We start from the raw sequence: 16,839 nt of genomic DNA on the forward strand, positions 1-16,839 counted from the left end.
CTACTACGGCATTTAAGTGCTACCTATTCAAGGTATAGTCGAAAAAGATGTGTTTTTAGTTTGCGACGGAAGATGTAGAGACTTTCTGCTGTCCTGATGTCAATGGGGAGCTCGTTCCACCAATGAGGAGCCAGCACAGCAAACAGTGGTGATTTTGTTGAGTGTTTAGCTCGAAGTGAAGGAGCTACAAGCCGATTGGCAGAAGCCGAGCGAAGTGAACGGGCTGGGGTGTACGGTTTGACCATGTCCTGGATGTAGACCGGACCCGATCTGTTCGAAGCACGGTACGCAAGTACCAATGTTTTGAAGTGGATGCGGGCGGCCACCGGTAACCAGTGAAGGTCGTGGAGTAGTGTGGGTAAATTTCGGTAGGTTGAAGACCAGTCGAGCAGCTGCATTCTGGATGAGCTGTAGAGGTTGAATGGCATTAGCAGGTAGACCTGCCAGGAGGGAGTTGCAATAGTCCAGCTGTGAGATGACCAGAGCCTGGACCAGAACCTGTGCCGCCTTCTGAGTGAGAAGGGGTCGTATTCTCCTGATGTTGTACAGCATGTACCTACAGGAGCGTGTTATTGCGGTAATGTTGGCAGTGAGGGAGAGTTGACTGTCGAGCGTCACTCCGAGGTTCCTGGCAGTCGGAGTCGGAACCAGCACTGAGTTGTTGAAGTTAATAGTTAGGTCGTGGGTGGGAGAGCCTTTTCCTGGAAGGAGGAGAAGTTCAGTCTTGTCCGGGTTAATTTTCAGGTGGTGAGCGGACATCCACTGAGAGATGTCGGTCAGACAGGCAGAGATTCGTGCTGCTACCTGTGTTTCGGATTGGGGAAACGAGAGGATCAGTTGGGTGTCGTCAGCATAGCTGTGGTAGGAGAAGCCATGCGAGCGAATGGCAGAGCCAAGAGAGTTGGTGTACAGAGAGAAGAGAAGAGGACCAAGGACTGAACCCTGAGGGACCCCAGTAGTCAGAGGACAAGGCTCAGACACAGATCCTCTCCAGGTTACCCGGTAAGAGTGGTCGGTGAGGTAGGATGAGAAGAGTGAGAGCGCGGTGCCTGAGATACCCAGGTCCTGGAGGGAGGACATGAGGATCTGGTGGTTCACTGTGTCAAAGGCAGCGGAAAGGTCTAGAAGGATGAGGACAGAGGAGAGAGAGGCTGCTCTAGCAGTGTGAAGCTGCTCAGAGACAGCAAGGAGGGCAGTCTCTGTTGAGTGGCCTGTCTTGAATCCAGACTGGTGGGGGTCTAGAAGGTTGTTACAGTGAAGAAAGGAGGAGACTTGGTTAAAGATAGCTCGCTCTAGAGTTTTGGAAAGGAAGGGGAGGAGAGAGACAGGTCTATAGTTATTGACTTCAGATGGGTCGAGAGTGGGTTTCTTCAGGAGAGGGTTGACTCTTGCCTCCTTCAGAGAGTTAGGGAAACAGCCGGTTGAGAGGGAGGTGTTAATAAGATGGCTGAGAAAGGGAAGAAGGTCCGGAGCAATGGACTGGAGAATGTGAGACGGGATGGGGTCAAGGGGGCAGGTGGTTGGGCGGGCAGAGGTTACCAAGGTAAGAACTTGATTAGGAGACAGGGGGATAAAAGAGGAAAACAAGGGGGAAGAAGGTGAAGTTACTGGAGGTGTAGTTATGGAAGATGGATTAGTAAATGAAGAGCGTATGTCGTCTATCTTTTTTGTAAAGTAGTCAACAAAGTGGCTTGGTAGAAGGGTGGAGGGAGGGGGGGGGGGGACCAGGGGGGTCAAGGAGGTTGGAAAAAACCTCCTTGACCCCGCAAATCCTTACAACAAAACTAAAACATGCAACACAAAACAAAACCAAAGAAGATATTAATAAAGAAAAAACACAAGTCAGAAGTTCAGAACCAGAGCATCTCCTCTGACTGAACACAGGACGTCCTTCAGAGCCCAAAAGTTCACAAAGAGTTCTGTGTTGTTTGTGAGGCTGTAAAAACCAAACTCCACCCTGAGCCGAGCAGTCAGGAGTCCCGTCAGCATCAAACTCGCGTCTTCTGACCCTTTACCCAACACATTGCCAGCTTGGCCAGTCCTGAAAGGAAATTCATTAGTGTGTGTACACGTTTTTTTTGGAGAGTAATTTGGACCATAAATAAACAGACAGAAAGAATCCGTTCTCCTAAGCCCTGAAACCACGCCTGCAGGCGGCTGAAGAGTCTCACCAGTCTGGAGCACTCTACAAACAGATGATGGATGGTTTCTGTCTGAGAGCAGAAAGGACAGCCGTCCCCTGCGCCAGGATCGAGGTGCACCAGATACATTTTCGTAGCTATGGCCCCATGCACAATCCTCCACAGGAGGTCTCCTGTCCGTTTGTCTACGGGGGGTTTGTACAGGGACCGCCAACTGCCCCGTGGGGAGGATCCCGTGCCAAAAAACTCGGCCCACCTCGACACCCTCACCCCTGCCAGAGAACGCAAGTTAGAGACCTTCACACTGACCTGGTACGTTGCTTTACTCCCCAGAGTCTCAAATTCCCCCAGCTGGAGTGTCTTTAGAGACAGAAGGATGTCCTACTCCTCCTTCCACTGTCCAACCGCAGGACAGACAACCAGGGGTGGGAAGACATACTCACACTCATCGTCCCATTGGTCAGATACTGTGGGGTCCCCAACAAACGCTCTGAGGGCTTCTGGCAGAGAAGCACAGACCTCCTCCACCAGCCTGAGCAGCAGCCTGCTGGACTGGATGTTGGTCAGCTCCGCAAGCTGAGAGATGGAGGTCTTCATTAGATGACCCAGCTTCACACAGCCGGCCTCTCTCAGTCTGGATCTCAGGCTGGCTGACGTCAGGACCTGGGATGAGACGTAGCTGCTCCCATACAGCGGCTCCTCAAAGAGCCACATCCCTGGTGTCGTCACAGCTCTCCGGTGAACTGTAAACACCTGCCATGCCTGTAGGACGGACTGGTAGAACGGTGTCAGACCTGTTAGGTCTACTGACTGGGGCTGAAGTAGAAATAGGTGCTTGTCATACCCTAACCGTCCAGCCTTCCTCAGCAGCACACAGGCAGTGTCAGTCCATGGCAGGCCGAAGCTGTACAACAGCCTCTGAGCCGTCCGCAGTCTAAATGCTGTTATGCGGGATGTAATGTCCACCAGGCCCTGTCCCCTCCTGGACCGGCAGGTACAGCACCGCAGACCTCAGCCAGTGAAGCCCGGACCAGAAAAAATCCACAACTGCCCTCTGGATTCTCTCGATCAGGCCTTGTGGTGGAGGTAGGACTACAAGTCTGTGCCAAAGGGTCGAGGCAACCAAGTTATTGACAATTAGGACCCTCCCCCTGTAAGAGAGCTGAGGTAGCAGCCATTTCCACTTAGACAGTCTGGTACACACTCTCTCCATAGCACCCTCCCAGTTATGTCTCTGGAACTCCTCTGTACCCAAGAAAACACCCAAAACCTTCAAGCCCTGCCTACCCCATCTAATGCTTCCTGGTAGTTTTGGTGTTTCTTTGCTTAACCACTGCTCAACCTGCAAAGCTTCACTCTTCCCCTAGTTTACCTTTGCTGAAGATGCCCTCTCATACAAAGCTAAACTGCTCCCTAGAACATCGACATCCCTCTGGTCTTTGACGAACACATTAACATCATCAGCATATGCTGACACCACCAGGGAACATGAGTCCTGACAGACGGGATCTCAACCTGTGTAGAAGGGGTTCAATGGCAATAAAATATAGCTGTCCAGAGATAGGACATCCCTGTCTAATGCCTCTCTGGACCTGGACTGGACAGCTCAGCGCACCCCCCACCTTCACCAAGCAAGACGCTTCCTTGTACATCAAACCCAACAGTGACACAAACCCTTCACCAAAACCAAAACCCTTAAAGTGGAAAAAAGAAAAACATGATCGACCCGATCAAACGCCTTTTCTTGATCTAATGATACAACACCAACATCAACATTGTACAGTTTACAAAGATCCAACAAGTCTCTCATGAGAAAAATGTTGTCCATGATGGACCTGTCCGGTACGCAGTAAGACTGGTCTCTGTGGATTATAGTCTCTAGAAAGTTCTTGAGCCGGTTAGCGAGCACCTTGGAAAGGAGTTTATAGTCTGTGCATAACAACGCCACCGGCCTCCAGTTTTTCAGAACGGACAAATCCCCTTTTTTGGGTAACAGTGACAGCACTGCATGCAGACATGTTGCCGGTAACAGGCCTGTCTGGGCACACTCCTGCAGCACCTCCCACAGGTCGGCTCACAAACACTTCCAGAAGTGCTTATAGAAATCTGCAGGCAGCCCGTCCAGTCCAGGAGCTCTTCCAGCAGCCATTTGACCCACAGCAGTGGTCAGCTCCTCCAGGGAGATGCTGGCATCCAGGACAGCTCTGTCCTCGGGACCCAGCTGAGGAAGGTCTTGAAGCAGCTTGTCAACACTCTCCCTGTGGTTATCCTCCTTCCTGAAGAGGGCACTGTAGAAACGTACAGCATGTTGTCTCATTTTGGCCAGGTCAGTCGTCATCACACCATGAGGGAGGCGAAGAAACACCATCTGTTTGGTCCGAGAGACGGACTTCTCCAGGTTGAAGAAGTAGGAAGAAAAGAGCATCCATGTCCCTAACATTGGTGAACCTTGACCTGACCAAAGCCCCCTTAGCTCGTTCTCGTAAAAAAGAACCTAGCTGTTGCTTCTTCTGCTGAAGCCTGTGAGTGTCTGTGCTGGTGTTAGTGAATAGACTGTGCTCCAAAGCCCTGATCTCATTCACTAGATCCTCAATGAGCCTTTTGACTCTTACTGTGGAGTGACTTGTATACTGTTGAACAAAGACACGTATGTGTGCCTTTCCTACATCCCACCACTGACTCAGGGACTCAAAATCGCTCTTCTTCCCTCTCCAGATCCCCCAGAAAGCCTCAAACTTTTGACAGAAATCACTGTCCTGAAGCACCTGAACGTTAAAGTGCCAGTGAGAACTACCCTTGGTGGTTGGTGAGGTGTTCACATCTAACGTGACTAAGTGATGGTCGGTGAATCCTACTGGGTGAATGTGACTGTTCAATAACCTGTTGCTAAAACTATGTGAAATGTAAACCCTGTCTAGCCTGGCTGCCCTAATGTTCCCATCCAACACCTTCACCCATGTGTACTGCCTAGCCCTGGGATGTTTGACCCTCCAAACGTCCACTACACCCGACTCCGCAATCACCTGTGACAAAGTGGTAGATGACTGGAGGTGAGGTTACTCTCCTGTTCTGTCCACTAAGGGTCTATGGTAAGAATCTATGGTGCAATTCCAGTCCCCTCCCATCACTACACACTCGTTCTGGTCACACTGCTGCAGGACATCTCTCAGTTTGTGGAAAATACCCGTTCTGTGTGAGCCCTGGTTTGGAGCATAGATGTTAATAAAGACAAATGAAATGCTTTGTATGGAGGCTCTGACCACCAGAGCCCTGCCTTTCACTATCTCTGTGGCGGAGATGATGTTAACATCCAGCCCAGGTGCAAACAGAACAGCTACACCTGCAGACAGGTTGGTCCCATGAGACAGGACATACTGGCCCCTCCACCACAAGCCCCAGTCGACCTCATTATGTGGGTCACTGTGTGTTTCCTGCAGGAAAACGATGTCTAGTCGTTTCTGTCTGATCATCTCTGCAGTGACCGCTCTCCTCTCTCGGTCCCTCCCACCATTAATGTTTAAAGACCCAACCCTCACCTTGTGCATTGAAATATGAAAAAGAACAGTGATGTAGACAGCCAACAGTAACAGAAGTATTAGGTGCAGCACATCCATGACATACTCACTTAATTCTTTTCATCCTTTTATCTTTCTTCAGCCCCCTGAGACGAGCCATGTATTTTTTAAGACGCTAGCGCTTCCTCTTATCCAACACCTCAAACCCGACCGCTTTCTGGATCGATGACACGCTCTTCATAAACTTTTCCGCATCCGAAAAAATGCTCTAGAACCTGCACCGATTTACCAAACGTTTCATCCAGGAAGTTGTTGATCTCCTCCAACTTGTACAGATCTCCACTGTAACCCTGGGACTCGGCGACAGAGACACAGTCGGAGTCCGTCTTGTACTCCATCTCCTCCTCCACGACACAAGCCGCTCCACTCACCTCTGGACCAGCAGCCTGACTCTGGTCAGGTTCACCTGTCGGCCCTTTGCTGCTGCCTGCTCCACTTTCCTTCCTCCCTTCCACTGCCAGTGCTTCCTTCACCTTCTTCCTCTCCGTTTCTCCACTTTCCTTCCTCCCTTCCACTGCCAGTGCTTCCTTCACTTTCTTCCTCTCCGTTTCTCCACATTCCCTCCTCTCTTCCTCTGCTCCTGCCAGTGCTTCTGTTGGGATCCCTGTCTGTTGTTAGTGTTGGCTCCCCTCTTTGTTCCCCTCCTGTCCGGTTTGTTGTTGTGTGCTTAATGTTTTGCTTTTGTCAGTCTTCAGTCTCCACCTCCGGTTTTTCGCCCACTACCACGTTCCCTCTCCTTGGCTCAGCTGGGGCTCGTTGCCCTAAGTGCCGCCAGCTGTTTTAAGGACCATGGCATTCCCTGGCGGGTTGTCAGATCATTCTGGTCACCAGTCTGGTTCCTACTGCATGTTGGGAATCACCAGATCTCTACCGATCCCGTGGGTAGCAAGGACTTGAGCTCGGTTGAGTTCCCCTCCCGACTCCAGCTAGGGAAGACTCGCTCCTGATCAGCTGGTCAACTCTGATCATTGTTTTGTTTGTTTTATTCTTTGCAGTTTTTTCCTTCCCGATCCATTAGGGAAATAAAGATCCTGAATCTTAAAGTCTGCTGCGTGAGCGTGCGTTTGGGTCCTCCACACCACACAACCCTAACAGCTTCCTTCACCTTCTTCCCCTCTGTTTCTCCACATTCCCTCCTCCCTTCCTCTGCTCCTGCCAGTGCTTCCTCTACCCTACTTCTCTCTGTTTCTCCACAATGCCTCTTCCCTTTCTTTGCTCCTGTCAGTAACTCCTCCACCTTCTTGCCCTCTGTCGTTTCACTCAGAACATCTGAGTTCTCCTCATTATTCTCTCCTCCACCTGCATCAGCTCCCTGCCCCCCGACCTAACTGTCAGTCTGCCCGCTGAGACCCTCCTCGGCCGCGGCGGACGGGTCCCCGGTCGGGGCATCGCCGCCCCGCGGGCCAGCGACCTCCGCCGGCTCGCCACTCTGCGGAGCCCTGGTGCTACTTCTCTCCTCAGCCAGTGCGTCCCCTGGCTCGGGGCGCCCCTCGGTCGGCCTGTGAGGACAAGCGTTCCGCTTGTGCCCCGCCCCCCCACACTTAAAACACTTGATGCTACCGGTGCTAGCGTACAGCATGTAGTGCCCGTCCCCGTGCTTCACCCTGAACGAGATATTTAGTGTGTTAGACGGACTATTGAGGAACATTAGAACCTGTCTCCTGAAGGACTGGACATGCTTCAGCTTCTCGCTCTTACAGCCCAGATGGGAGAGAGACGGGCGAGAGAGAGGGGAGAGAGAGGGGGGAGAGAGAGGGAGAGAGGGGGGAGAGAGGGGAGAGAGAGGGGAGAGAGGGGGAGAGAGAGGGGTGAGAGAGAGGAGAGAAAGAGGGGAGAGAGAGGGGAGAGAGAGAGGGGAGAGAGAGGGGAGAGAGAGCGTTGGGTCTGGGCGTCGGCCATGTTGGTCCTTCGTCCATTATGAGGATGTTGACATCATTGCGTCCGTTGTCAGGGCTGGCTTGGTTGGTGTTGGCACCTTCCTGCAGTGGCTGGCATGTCACACACTCGGCTACTTTGACAGTTCTTGTGTGACTTCACTTTCCAGCCTGAGTTTTTCCATGTGGTTTTTTCCCTGCCTACTTCCTCTGCATCTGAGCTTTTGCCTCACCACACCTCGCGATAGAGGTGACAATTTCTGCACTAATCACAAATTCATTCATTGTCATTGTTCTTAAGTTCATATATATTATTCGATATATATTCATATTGTACCTACTAGTTAATGTTGATGCTTAGTTTCTGTGTTCTACTCTGTTGTCTTTAATGTTTTTTTGTGTATATTAAATGTACATATGTATGAACAAATTCCATGTATGTGTACACACACATGGCCAATAAAGCTGATTCTGATTCTGATTTGGATTCTGAAAAGACATGGTCCCCACATGGACACATTTTGGTCCCTTGAGACTCCTTGTCCAAAACAACTCAACCAAATTGGACACTGTGTGTGTGTGTTTGGTTAGTGTTTTTGTAGTTCTTGTTTGTGGTATTATATGTGTGCGTGTGTGTGTGAGTGAGAGTGAGAGAGAGAGAGTGTGAGATAGGTGAGTGTGTGTGAATAATAATGTGTTTTTCTCCTGAGGGGCTCCGGCAAGCCTGAAGAAATAAAATATTAATGATGAATCACTGCTTTGGGACCACAGACACACACGTGCACACACACACACACACACACACACACTCACACACACGTGCACACGCATACTTGGTATTGTGATAGTATATTTGACGATGGTCCCTCCCTAACCAGCTGTAAGGAGATGGTTTGGTATCTGCATCACCTGTAATATGTCTTTGTCTTGACTTGGCTTAGAACCTGCGACTAGAACCTGCGACTAGAACCTGCGACTAGAACCTGCGACTAGAACCTGTGACTTTTCTGCTCATACGGTACTGACTGACCGGCCATGATGTGGAAGCACACTTTGAACTTAAGCACAGAAACCCACGACAGTTTTATCCGTTGACAATTATAAAAAAGTTAATTCCAACAAGACGACATGCATCCTCAGCAAGGTTGACGCAAAGAGAGGCAATGTTACCTTTTGCAAATTCCAGGTTTAAATCAGGCTTAATCATGACAATGTCTATTCAGTGTTAAAGATGTCTCAACAACTACTGGCCATATGTACTAAAACAGCTCTGTGGATATTCATGGTCTCCATGTGATGAATCCTAATGTTGGGCATCCTAATGTTATCAGGTCTGTCTTTCAATCAGGGGGTTGGCGGTTCAATCCCCGCCCTAGTCAATGTGTCCTTGAGCAAGACACTTAATCCTGAATTGTTCCCTGTAGCTGTTCTATGGTGTATGATTGTAAAATTGTAGGTCGCTTTGGATAAAAGCGTCAGCTACATGACATGTAATGTAATAATGTAATTATTAAAGGGCACACATACACACACATGTATTAAGAAGGAACTGTATGATTGTGCAAATGCTATACCTGCATACACACAAATGTGGATATGTTATACATAACATAACTCCTCTTCTCTCTATACTTATGGATGAATTTACATCTCTCCATTGCACCTTATTAACTCTGCTTCCTCCCCGGAGTCTTTGTGACGTCATGTCTCATAGGGTCCATTGGACCTGGAGGTGTCTGATGCTGGTGAACCGGCCTCCCATTGGCCCTGCTGATGCCCCGCCCCCCCCTCCTCTCTACCTCCTTCTGTTTCATGGATTGGAGTTCCCTTCATAAAGTTTTTCCTGATCCGATGTGAGGTCAAAGGTCAGGGATGTCGTATGTGTACAGATTGTAAAGGCATATTTGTAATTTGTGATATTGGGCTATACAAAATAAACTGAATTGAATTGAATTATTACTGTAATCACCATCATCAACCGAATTGTTCATTCCTATAATTCCCACAAGGAAGCCAAGGCCCTTAGGCACACACGCACGCACGCACACACACACACACGCACACACGCACACACACACGCACACACGCACACACACACACACACACGCACACACGCACACACACACACACACACACACACACACACACACACACACACACGCACACACACAGAAAAAAGACAGAGTGGAGCTCACCTATCACTACCATTATTAGCCCTTCCCGCCTTGGGGAATGGACCGGTCCCTTGTCACCGACTGACATCTCTCCCATGGGTCTCTAATGGTCCAAACACACACACACACACACACACGAACACACACACACGAACACACGTACACACACCTGGATTCCAAAAGTCAATTCCCAGGGACCTGTCAGACTATCGTTGGCCAAAGACCAGAGTGAGTGGTAATGTGTGTGTGTGCATGTATATATATATGTGTGTGTGTGTCTTAATGTTGTCTAAATACAAGACAGCGCCAGATGTGACATTTCTTGATCCCTCTGACACATTCTTAGGGGCAGTGGACAGTTATTTGTTGGTAAAAATGAAAATATATAAAAAGAAAGTAACACATTGTCTATTGTCCTTTGGCCTGCTGCTGGTGTGATTGGCAGAACTCCTCAGGGGCAGAGAAAATAGTCACACCTCGACACCTGTTTGGGCTCGGATGAGGGACATATGATGGACACATTTCCTCAAGGCATTATTGACAGATATTGTTATAATTTATAAAATCAAATCTCATTATACAAGATACAACCTTCATGTATATGATACATATTTCATGTTTAAAATATATGATAATTACAAGAAACAAATGTTGTCATTAAAAGATATATCTTGTAATTATGAGATATCTTGATATCTCATAATTAAAATGTCCTAATTGGGAGATAATAACTCATATGTCTGAAATCTGGTCATTACAAATACAGATGCATGCACTGTAGAATTACAATAAACAAATCTGATGATGACAAGACATGAATCTCAGAGATACAGACATAATAATTACGAGATATGATTACCATAATTAGAATGATATTTGCTAAGAACTTCTTAATTAGAATACCATTATTTTCATAATCAAGACATACACATACTGTACTTATGAGAGACTAATCTCATAACTACACAATACATACCTCATAATATACCAAAAGATTTGATCATAACTAAAAATCACATTATTACAAAAGGCAAATCTCATAATTGTCACATACATATTACATAATTACAGGATATAAATCATATAGTTACAATATCAATATTTTATAATTACCAGATACAAATCTCATAAATATGAGTTTCAAATGTGTAAATTACATAATAAAAAACCTCTGATCACAAAATGTTATAATTACAAACATGAATCCAATACATTCAACAATAAAATATATATTATGTGATATGGTCTTCAAAAATTAAAAGATTAGATTTTAAACTATATAATACAGAATTCATTAGATCTGATACGGATCAAATATGATTTGAATTATGATATGAATTTAATGACAAGAATAACAAATCATCATCACAAGATACAGATTTAATATTGATACAAATGTCACGCAAAATGACATAGTTACAATATTGATTTCATAATTTATAAATACAAATCTCAAAACTACAAGATACAAATATGCCTTTAAGATACAGATGACATAACTGCAATACAAATGTCATAATTGTATAATGTAAATCTTATTTTATGCTTATACATATTAATTCAAAATTTAAAATCACATAATTGCAAAAAAAAATCTTACGACTACAAAATACAGATCTCATGACTACGAGATTATAAAAGACTCAACATTATAAAAGGAAAAATCACATGACTGAGAACAAAATTTAAAATATTTAATTATGGATCTCATATTTTCAAAATAAAAATGTCATAGTTAAGAGATGTAATTCTTCTTATTGCAAAATACAAGTTTTACAATAAAGAGAGACAGATCTCATACTTAGAAAATAGAAATTTCATAATTAGATTTTACGAGTTACCAATATTTAAATTATAACTCAAACACAATTTTATATAAAAATAAGATATATAAATATAAGATATATCTTATATTTATATATCTAATTTAGTAAAAATTATGTGTATTTTAAGGATTTTTATTTTAATTTTTAATAGTAAACTGCCTAAAAAAGTCACGGCTCAAAGCATGCAAGAAACAAAGATCTTTCCATATTTCACGTATCAGTTTTACAAGCATCTGCTGTGGAAACGGGGTTCATCGAGTCAAAAGCCGTTGTCTTGGTGAACTCCGGACATAATAAGAAACTGATCCAGACATTGACCTTTACACACATGTACACATCAAAGGAAGTTGTCAATGTCAGTCCACCGTTCTCAGCAATGAAATAAATCAATAAAATAAGCGCAGTCCAAAGCCGGTTCCTCATGCGCTCACAAACAACCCAGTCTTGCTCTTCCTTGAATTTGCAGCCGAATTTGCAGAAAAGATCTATACAAGTAGAGTTTATTTACCATTAACTTTCATTGAACAGAATTTTCAACAACAATTACTTGATGTTGCTCTGACCGAATGCAAAAACATTGTTAGCTTCCAGCTGTATGGAAGCAACATGCCTATTCTCTCACTATGAATTCTTCAGACAATCACAAGTCATATTCATCTCACATTACACAGACTTTGTACTCGGGAGCTGGAGGGGTAACTTCCGGATGGTTGGGACATTTGGGTTCTCACACACTCCTCCAGGCAATATCTGGATATGTTCCGGTTGGCAGTGCATGTATGAATGTAACACTAAGCAACCAATAACCCATAAAGATAAACTCTCTCATGCACACGCGCACACACACACGCACACCACACACCAAATTCATATTCAGGAAACAAAATGGTGTATTATACATTTCTTAATTTAATTATTCTGCATTTAAATACAAAGAGGAGGTTTAGAGTAAGGTCTTACTTTCTTTTTATTGTATCTTGGAATGATTATACCCTGGAACCATACACCATGCCACAGTTGCTCAAAGGTACATCATGAACATAATGCACATTTTGAGAGAATACTGATGCTTTGCTAACTTCTTAACCTAAACTTTGAAACAAAATAACAAATATGAAACACATTGAGGCTGTTAACAGTAGCAGACAATCAAAGCCACGCTGTAGGACTTCCTCTGTCATTGTTAGATTTTTAAAATGTCATAAAAGTTCCAACTGTTTTAAATGTATAGCCTCTTGGAAACCTTCCTCTAAATGCATATTTGGTCATACTGTTGGGAAAAGCCCAGAAATCAATTCTTAACAACATAAAGTGAGATCACTATGTTATTTCCTCAGTTCTCCATTACTTAATACACATTACTAGATACAGTATGTTAGATGTCCGATCTCCTGCATTTCAAACAGTGTCTGAAGATACACAAAACAAGTTTTGACAGAAGTCAAATTCTTTCATTTACAATGCATATTTATAAAAAAACACCTTTTTACCAGTGTACTTTAGGAGGTTTTGAAGGCCACAGGGCACAACAAAGAGCTCCATAATGTTAAGTAAATACTTTGCCTGATGGAATGTTGAGCTAAATGGAGCGAAATGCAATAGACTATGTATTTGGTGCCTGACAGGGTGCAGATCTCTTTCATGCCCTTTAGTTAAGTATCTTTGCCTGCGCACACTCACTCCCTCTTCAGGTTTTCTAAAAAACAAAAAAGCCTTAGAAAATAATGTGACAATAATATGTGTTACAGACTCCTCTTTTAAAGCACCATATGGAGATTTTAAAGTAAGGTGCTCCAGGCAGTATATAAAGTGTAGAACATCAGGTAGATAGACAGGCATGAAATTAGAATGTGTTGTTTACTTGGCTAAAGTGAATTGGAATGGTGGGCCCACTGTGCAGCCATCACTTCAGGCAGTAGGTGTATGGCAGACAAAGAATTAGGCGGCGGACAACTGTATCATGTTGGACAGGAGGCAAGAAAGTCCTGCAAGCTGGAAGATTTAGTAGACTAAAAGCTTTGAAGTTTATTTTATTGTATGCACATTCTATCAATGTTTTCATCATTTCTTTCTACCATGCTACAGCAGAAAACAGATAAATGGACATGTGTAGTGCTTTTCTAGTCCAAGACTACTTATCATCATTCACCCATTCACACCCATTCATGAACTGATGGGAGGAGCCACCTGCACTAACATTCACACGCTGTAGAACAGCTACGGGAGACATTTGGGGTTGAGTGTCTTAAGAAGGACACATGGACATGGGCTAGTGGAGCCGGGCATCGAACCAACGATCCTCTGATTGAAGAACAAACCTGCTTTTCTTGTGTTTTTTAGATGTTCCGGTTTGAAACAAAACCACATGATTGGTTGAAGCTTCATATGATAAATAATTATTGTGGATATTACTATTTCTGTTATTTAATTATCTTTAGTGGGCAACTTTTAAGTAGCTCTTCTCATTGATGTAGAGTTGCTTCCTGTGGCATCCAAAGGAAACAAAGATAAAGTTAGGAGGCCCAGGAGAAGAAGAAAAGTCCATGGGAGTGGCGTAAAGAAACAGAGGCAAAGTTTCAAACATTGGCTGATGACTGAATGTGAAACAATTATAGCAAAGACTTGGGTTGAGTTGTGAAGAGGCGATCCTATTAGGGCTTTCAGGAGAAACATGTCATTTCATCGACAGTGACAGTGACACCGGATGTCATTTTAATTGACACTATGCCATAGGAGAGGAGGGAATAAGAGAGAGCGCCAAAGAGAGAGAGAAGGAGAGGGAGAGGGGGAATCAGAGCTACGGTCCTACTTCCCCCAGGGCCATCTTAATTGGTAAAGTTAAGAATATAAGCTATGAAATATTAAATGTATAAAAGTTGAATATATTCATGCTGAAAACACTTTAACTCAACAGAAGCACAGTAGTGCCCCTAATAGACAAAGTTGGTAGATACTTCTGCTTTCCATATACCATTGTTGTAAAAAATGACACCTCTGTGCATTAAATAATCATAAGCATACTGGGCTTACTTTCATGCACCTAGACAGCATATATACACAGTGTGGAGCACCATTGAGAAGAACGTGTTTTATTGAACCTAAGATAAGGGGAGCAGTTTGGATGGCTGCTGCCTCCAACAGGCAGTAAGTTGTGATTGTTTTTAATTATTAGCTCCTTCAGAAATATTTTTTGTTGTTGTTTTGAAAATACTCTTTATAAATACATTTCTACCCTTTCGCCTATTCAGTGATGGGATTGGGAGAGGGAGGGATCAGAGGCAAGGGGTAGCCAGGAAACGTTCACTGTGGTGCTTTTGTTTTGTTGAACAATCAAACTTGAGAAAAGAAACTGGTTTCAGAGGCTGCACAGGTAATGCCATGTGCTAGCTGTCCAGAATGTTAGTTTAAAACAATAACATAATAATATTAATAACAGAATGTGAAGCATTGAGAGAGTTAATGTTACATCAAAGTTGTAAAGATATCTACTGAAGTGGCAGAAACTACTCGCCTCGTCCTCCCCATGTAGAGCGTGCAGCTCCGGGAGACGGACCCCAGTTAGCGGTTAGCTTGAATTGAGGCATTGCAAACCCCAGCGCCGGTGGTTCGATCCCTGCCCGCCCTGACTCCCACCAGATCAGCACACTTTCTGTTGCTGCTGTTACACATGTTAGACCCAGGACTCCACCAGCCTTGCATTTTGTTTTGGTACTTGGATCAGGATGGATTGGAAAGTAAGCCTTTGGAGTGGGTGGAAGTATGAGGAATATATATCAGTAGGCAATGGCAGCAGTATCATGGAATGTGAGACACCACCACTAAAAAGGACCATTTTGGTGTCACTCTGGTGGGTTCCTTGAGGTGTCTGAAATACATTTTGCTTCTGACTCTGTGCCGCAGTCTACTGTAGCTAATACTGACTATGAATAAGTACCTCATACAATTCTCTTAGCTATCCAGTAATGGCATTGGGACAGGACAGGGAGGATGAGGTAAGTTTACATGCTCCATTATACAACCCACTCATAAATCTCAAAATGAACAACACATATGAATAGAATTGATCAAATACACAAATAATGACACATTCTTGTTGTGGTTGTCTTTCACCTAACTCTTTTGTTGCTTTTACTCGCCGGTGAGAAGCAAGTACTTAAAAGTAAAAATCATACTTTCACCTATTCAACCTTATTTGCATTGTTCTTCCATTCGATTGGTCCTTGTGCGGTATGCTGCTTATCCAACTGAAGTACATTTGGAGTGACAATGGGCTAATTGCTCCACACTCATTTACAGTGTTACCATTTTCTGTAAAACATGAACTGGTTTCAAGCCCTGCAATGGATCAAAGTAGATCATATTTGTTCTCAGCATGAGCTCAGAGTGACAAATAGAAAACTGGGAGCAGTTGACAGCCCTGAATGCTTTCAACACGGTGAGGAAATTGCCCCACTTTGCTGCCCTGTGTGTGCAGGGGAACGAGGCAGGCGCCTAGAGCGCCTCAAGCCAGGAGGAGTGCACAGAGGAGGAACCACATTTCCTTAAGTTATCCAGCATGCATCTAAACTTAAGTAGCAAAGTGGCATCCAATGATTTGAAATAGAAAAAAACAATACAAACTGTGTCCGAGCCACCGTGTCCTGCTGAAGACATTTACGCGTTGTCAATGACAGCAGCTGCTCTGACAGGTGCATTGTGGGAGATGGGGCTGCAGGAGGGGCAAGTGCAGTCCAGACGTGCAAGAAGAGATGTGCATAGTGTGGAGTCATGAGTCGGACCACAAACCATTTGTAATCACTCAGGAGTTCAATTTAGAAAAGACGAAGGAAGACAGATTGAAAATATAGAGGTCAACTATACTGACACACTGATGACTGACAATAATATTTATCCATAACATAATTTATATGTTGATGTTCTAGGAGACTGTTCCATTTAGATTTATTCATTGTGTTGTTTGTTTATAATAATAACAACAACACTAATAATAGTAACAATAATAATAATATACAGTTTGATTGAATTGATTAGTAGACACATGTTTTGTCTTTAAGATGTTCATGGTGACAGGGGTGGATGTGTTGTTTTATATGTTTTGAACACCAGTCAAATTGAGCAGAAACAGCCACACACATTCGGTCATTTTGGGGCTTAATTCTCCACCCGCTCCCACAGATGAGCCATTTCACTCCCATAGATGTGCCATTTCACTCCCACAGATGAGCCATTTCACTCCCATAGATGTGCCA

Source organism: Cyclopterus lumpus, chromosome 1 (assembly GCF_009769545.1).
Source record: "Cyclopterus lumpus isolate fCycLum1 chromosome 1, fCycLum1.pri, whole genome shotgun sequence".
In the NCBI taxonomy this organism is placed as follows: Eukaryota; Metazoa; Chordata; class Actinopteri; order Perciformes; family Cyclopteridae; genus Cyclopterus; species Cyclopterus lumpus.